This window comes from Amphiprion ocellaris, chromosome 4, assembly GCF_022539595.1.
Source record: "Amphiprion ocellaris isolate individual 3 ecotype Okinawa chromosome 4, ASM2253959v1, whole genome shotgun sequence".
Lineage (NCBI taxonomy): Eukaryota > Metazoa > Chordata > Actinopteri > Pomacentridae > Amphiprion > Amphiprion ocellaris.
The window spans coordinates 12766943-12772942 of NC_072769.1; the positions used below are offsets into that span (position 1 = coordinate 12766943).

Here is a 6000-nt window from a genome sequence, read left to right on the forward strand (position 1 = left end):
CTGGCTGTAAACACGCACACACACACACGTTTGCACACACACCCATACACAGGAGGACCTCCCTCTTAGCAAACCCTCTTTTTTCCGACGGTCGTCGTGAGTAGCAGACGGTTTTGCCATCCCTCTCCCAAAATAGCCACCCGTTAGCACAGCCAGGTCAGATGGTTTTGAAACATCCATGGCAAACAGCGCTGGAGTGAAGGGGCGGAGGGGGCAAAGAGTGCGTGACCACCTCTTGGAGAGCTCCAGAGAGATGGTCATGGGTGGGCCTCAAGTGGAGGTTTCTTTCACACTTGGGTGACAATGAGTGCTGGGGAACTAAGGAGGGGTGTCCAAGAAAAACTGGCGATGTGTGTGTATGTGTGTGAATGAGCAGTGTGGAAGTAACAGGTGGTGTTTGTGTGATTTATAATATTTTAACATATGTATGCAAAGAGTCAAAGTCATAATGTCATATCTGGGTGAGCCTCTGTTCCAAATGGCTTTGCAAACCATTGCAATCTCTCACTGAACATTTTTCCCTTTGCCTTTGTGGGGGAAAAAAAAGAACCAAAATAATCAAAAGCAGCTTTAGCACTGGCTACGAACTGAAGCCTTTGTGAATTTGACTAAAGGATTTCTTTGAGAGCATGGGGGAAAAAAATGCAAAGGTGGCAGCGCAGGTGTTCATCATCTTCACTGTAACTCTGTTTCTTATTTTTTCTAAATTCACAAATTACTCCCTTCTGTGGTCTCGAAACTTCCACACCATCTAGTCCTGTCTGAGCTTCCCCACAACCTCTCGACTCTCCGTTTTTGCCAAGCGGTGACATGGTTTAACCTGCAGCGGTCTGGGGCTCGTAGGAAATGGTGTTCCTTCAAATGTCTAAACATATGAAGCGAGCCATACCAAATACTGTGGAGACAGGCTCTATTCCAAGGCTGTATTGTGTAGTTAAACGTCAGAGGGATTTTAAATGGGGCTTTCTTACTTATGAGACGGAACCCAGAAGTTTGGGTTTCACATTGGCTCTCCGAATATATTAGTATACACGATTGACTGTGAGCAGTATGTAGAGGTTTCTTCCACAGTCAGAACTTTCAATTGGACACACCTGTCAACAAAGTCTTTCTGGTGTGCAAGAACTTTGCAGTAACTCTAAGAAATGGATATTATCAGGCAAAAAAGGTGGGCTAAATTGCTTTCAGTGCTCTTAGAAGTACTGAAGTAAACAAACACAGGCAAATAGTGGTCTCTAAGAAATCATTCCTGCTGAATTTATTCGTTTTTTCACAGAGTAATCAGAACCATGACAAAAGTGATGGCGTACATTGACTCAATAAAATTTTGCTGACAGGTTTCTAGGCAGTAGTGAGCAATCACATGCGCCATCTGCTTTGACTGATGTCGTATTGAAGTCAGTTTTCGCCATGCAAATGTGCACAATGTGTGGAGGAGTTGGCTAATAGTTAAGATGATCTGCAGCCAGGTACAAACCACAATAAAGATCCACTCTTACTCTCTTCGTCTCTTTCACAGGCAGACATTTGGCGTATTGATTTATCAGCTAAGTAGGCCGAAGCTTGACATAGCAACTGAACATGCAGTCTCCTAATGACTTAACCACATCAACTCTTTCTCTTCTGTGCCGTTCACCCTCCCTTCATCTCTCCCTTCAGGCACCAACCGTGGCTAGAACATGGTGAGTCACGTTGGAACAAAAAGCCCCATTCAAAACACACACACACACGCATACATGCACACACACACACACACAAATTCCCGATCAACTCTCGCCAGCCTGCCTTTTAATAAAAACTCCTTCTCTTCTTCAGTAACCTCCCCCCCTGCCATCTCAATCTCCAGGCAGAACAGGATCGCGATGGCCCCGGTGAGACCAGATCAAGCCAATCCAATTGCCGAGCGGGGATCAAGTCACCATGCTGGTGCTGCACCCAGAAACCACCAGGAGCCAAACCTCCCGAGGTCTTCCCACCACATCACACAGCCTGCTGCCTGGGCACATGAGTGTGTGAGAGGCAGAGAAAAGAAAGCAGGATTAAAAGATAAAAACCATATGAGCAAACCAAATCTATTTTGAAGTACTATGACTTCCTTCCTCAAGGAAGGCCTTTTTTTGTCCCCTATGATCACTCACTGGCCTTTTCACAAGCCTACGCTCTGGTCAAAGGCGATTTATTCATTTTATTCCCTTATTTTCATAACGTTGAGGAATATTCAGTCAAGTAGCTGCTACTCACTAGATGCAGCCAAAAAAAAAAAACTGTCAGCTGAGTTCTTTTAAATTTCTGTTTTATATTTTTTGTGCCCTTGGCAATATTTGATCCTAAAATAAGGTATTGATATGTAGGTATGTTTCATCTCTGTTTTCTTGAGTGTGTATGTGTTTGTGTTATCCTTAACGAAACTGTATGTACAACCAAATGAAAATGATGGACTCAGCACGAAATTTGAGGTTTCATCAAATGTCCATGTTAACTTTTCGTGTTGGAAAGGAAACTTTCTGTAAGTATACTAATCTTTAAAAATACTTTATTACAAGTCAAAATTACACTAAATAACAGAACCTCCAGAATATATATTCAGCTTCAAGTCAGAGTGTTAATTATGCAAAATGGCACATAATATATTGTTGTATTAAAGGTTCTCTGTGCAACATTCAGGACCACTTGATGTTGCTACAGCAAAAAGCATCGTCGATTACTACACCTTCCCCCTCCCTTCACATTTCATTTACAACTAGGAAGGTTGCATACACATAAAAAAAGTAAATTACATTAAATCGTGACAACTTGTTCAACTTATTTAACATTATCTTCACGACGGTGAGTGCAGAAGCAGAGATCTGCAGAAAGCAGTGGAGACTCTCACATTGAGCTAAAATAAAACATGCCACCATAAATCAGGTTAAACATGAATACAAGACTCTGTTTTAAATTTTCAAAATTTCCGTGGCACAGGCTAAATGCTTGGACTGCACTGTCGCTTTTGCACTGCAGTGAGAGGTTACGCTCACCTTATAAATGCAGGGAGGACCAACAGTTTCAAAGGGAGGAACTCACATGCACTAACATGCATGCCAGGCCGGATCGGCTAGCAGAACAAAGAAACTCAGGCTACATACAAAGAGTGTAACTTCATTCTCTGCTAAGCATGCCATTACCTCATTATATCTTTACAGAGCAGATAGTTATTTGCTGCGATATTAAGGTTACATTTATGGCTCAAAACTTGCATACAGCACCTTTAAAGAACATATATACAATTTTTCAAGTCTGACTTGCAAAAATTCTCAGTGAACCTTACAACAAGCTTTCCCTGCAGTAATCATTCCTCCTGTTCATACTGATCAAAACAAGACCATTTTTTAAAAATTCCCTGTGTGCAATCTGTGCGAGTGAGGAGGCACAAAATCTACAGCCATATCCACTTACCTTGTCAGTTTCTGCTACTGGTAAATGTACGTGATGAGGGAGTCAGGCAACATTCAGTCATATCATCTCGACAGCATAACTAAACATATTGGTATTTTATGGGCAGAAGAACATGATAGTGTTAAAAAGATTCCGTGAGCTACTTCTGATTGACAACCAAAGCTTCCCCACAGCAGTACTTACTTAAAAATAGGTGATATCATTTACTCTTTGATGTGTTGCTTTGAGGACATCTCCAAGGATCTCCTGTGTCCTTACACTTGTTTATCATGACAACAGTATAAAACATGTTTTCTCTAGGCGTTGTGCCAGTATTCACACTAACAGTCGACATAGGAGGAATTTCGCTGCAGGTCACACGTTAATGTGTTGTGCCATGTTTAGACTGTGGCAATAAGTTCATAAAAAGCCAGTTCCCTGTCAGTTTTATGGCCTTTTCATCTCGCAGATAATCTGTCTGACAATCAGCACAGCACTGCGTCAGCTTTGGAAAATGGTCTGGCAGCACCCATTGTCATTCTGCTGTGTCTTGTTTGTATTTCTTTAAACCATCACAATTGTCTTGAGTAGTGCTAAAACCAAGACACAGTGTCTCTCTGTCAGGGTGGAGCTTGTTTTGGTGGAACATGTTTGGAAAATTAACATTTTCTGAATCCATTGACTAAACATGTAAGAACATCCCTGTGAGACAGAAATATTGTGTATCTTGGTAGATCTTTACAATCATCCACCCGAAGAACTAAACAGTCCTGCCTGACTGTATCCTCCAAATTTTAGTCAAAACTTGCCATTTTCAGCATTTAGATTGCTAGCTAGGGAAAGGGAAGAGAATGTAGTGTGAATTATGTGCTCACTGGTAGACTTATACCCACAGTCTACATCTGCTGAATCAGACTACCTGTATCTTGACCTTCTCCGTGGTTCAATAATTTCTGAACAAACGTTCAGAGGCTGGCTTCATTTTCAAGCCTGCCAGATGAAAGCTGGTGAAAGATGTTTCATTAACTTGACTTTTGAATATAATGGTAAAGTTATCTTTTACTGCTCAATTTTAAACTAAAAGTGTGTGACAACCCCGAACAACGTGAAATGAGGCACGGAGTCGAGGTAAGAGCCCTCTCAAAGAAATACCTTGTGTTTTATCTAACAGCTGAGCTGATTTGTGTAGAGGTGCTTCTTTCTGTGCGTGATTGTTCTCTGTGGGCATGGGGGTCAAGTTAACAGTCAGAAAAGCAAGGAGATTATTCAGCACATTTACTTTGATATTACGAGTAAGAAGGCTGGAGGGCAGGAGTTATCCCTGGGGGAAACTGTCTACCTGTGAGATATTAGGCAATTATTCAAACACACAGACCATCCATTACCGACATCCACTCCAGCAGCGTAACCATCTCTGCATGTTCCCTGGCTACATGCTGCCTCGAAAACATATAGACCTCAACAAAAAACAAAAAGCTTATACACGGACCAAATGCTTCACATACACATACTCAGTATGAAAGCTTAACTATGCTGCAGATCCCATTCTCATTACATGCGTTACTGATATAGTTGTGACTCAGAGTTATTTCAGATATTTCACCCCGCTCAGTGAACTGTAGCAGCACAACCAAACACATGTTTACACTGGCCAAGACCCAGTGTACGCACGACTGCACAATCATGATCTAAGGTTAGAAAGTTGTGGTCATGAGTAGCATGCCTGTACAATTTACCTCATGATGTTTTTTGCCAGGAGAGACTTCTACTGTTTCAAGGTCTTCCTTAGAAATGTTACATTTAATCGCAGAAGATCCCAGTCAGTAAAATCTGGGGTTAATACTGTAATAGGGATAGAAATGTATGTGCCAAGAGTGTGTATTTTTATGTAACACAATCCAGATGTTGCTTCACATTTTTCTATCAATTTAGAGGGTGCTACTTAGTGCACTAGTGCTTTGAGCAAAAACTTTAGCATGCTAACGTATTCTCAATGACAATCTCATTAAAGAATCTAAAGCGGGTTTAATGTGTCTGTTTTATGTGAGAATGACAACATTCACTAATAAGAAGTAAAGGAAGTACAGCAGAGGAAAATGAAAATGTTGGTAGTTTTTAGGTATAGGCTTGTTATTGGTTTGGCTGATTAGCAGATCTGATATGTAGAACTTTCTATTTTTAATTGTGAATCTCATATTGTAAATTATTTAGTTTATGTAAGACGTGAAATCGGTGTCCTTTAATATGCAATTTCAACAAAGTTTCGTGCTGAAGTTTGTGTTCTAAGTTTTGACACCATGATTTCTGCAAATCTATATTTGTAGTAAATAAATGCTGCTCTATTTCATTACTAATAACCCGTATTGACTTTAGTCCTGAAGAAACCATATAAGTTGATCTCTGACAGTTTCCTAAGCATCTGGGCATCCACAAAAACAAACAAAACCAGTCAGCAAACAAACTTTGTCATGGTGTCTACTCTGAAGAAAACTGAGGGAAATCAAAAATATGAACCACACAGTGATGCTGAAAGAAAATTCAAGAGGTCACCACAGTCTGTACAAAATTTAACGGTGATCCATGCAA

The 6000-nt window shown here is 40.7% G+C and overlaps 1 long non-coding RNA gene across 2 annotated transcripts in view; it reads left to right on the top strand.

Moving 5' to 3' along the window:
- LOC129348746 (uncharacterized) overlaps positions 1-5687 on the top strand; it is a 32179-nt gene extending 26492 nt beyond the window's left edge. The window contains exons 1-2 of one of the 2 annotated variants that reach the window (XR_008601419.1): positions 1-1682; positions 1816-5687. The exon at positions 1-1682 is cut by the window's left edge and continues 26492 nt beyond it. This is a non-coding gene — a long non-coding RNA (uncharacterized LOC129348746). The remainder of the gene's footprint in view (positions 1683-1815) is intronic. The other variant, XR_008601420.1, reaches the window with a different exon arrangement.
- Positions 5688-6000: the final 313 nt, after the last annotated feature.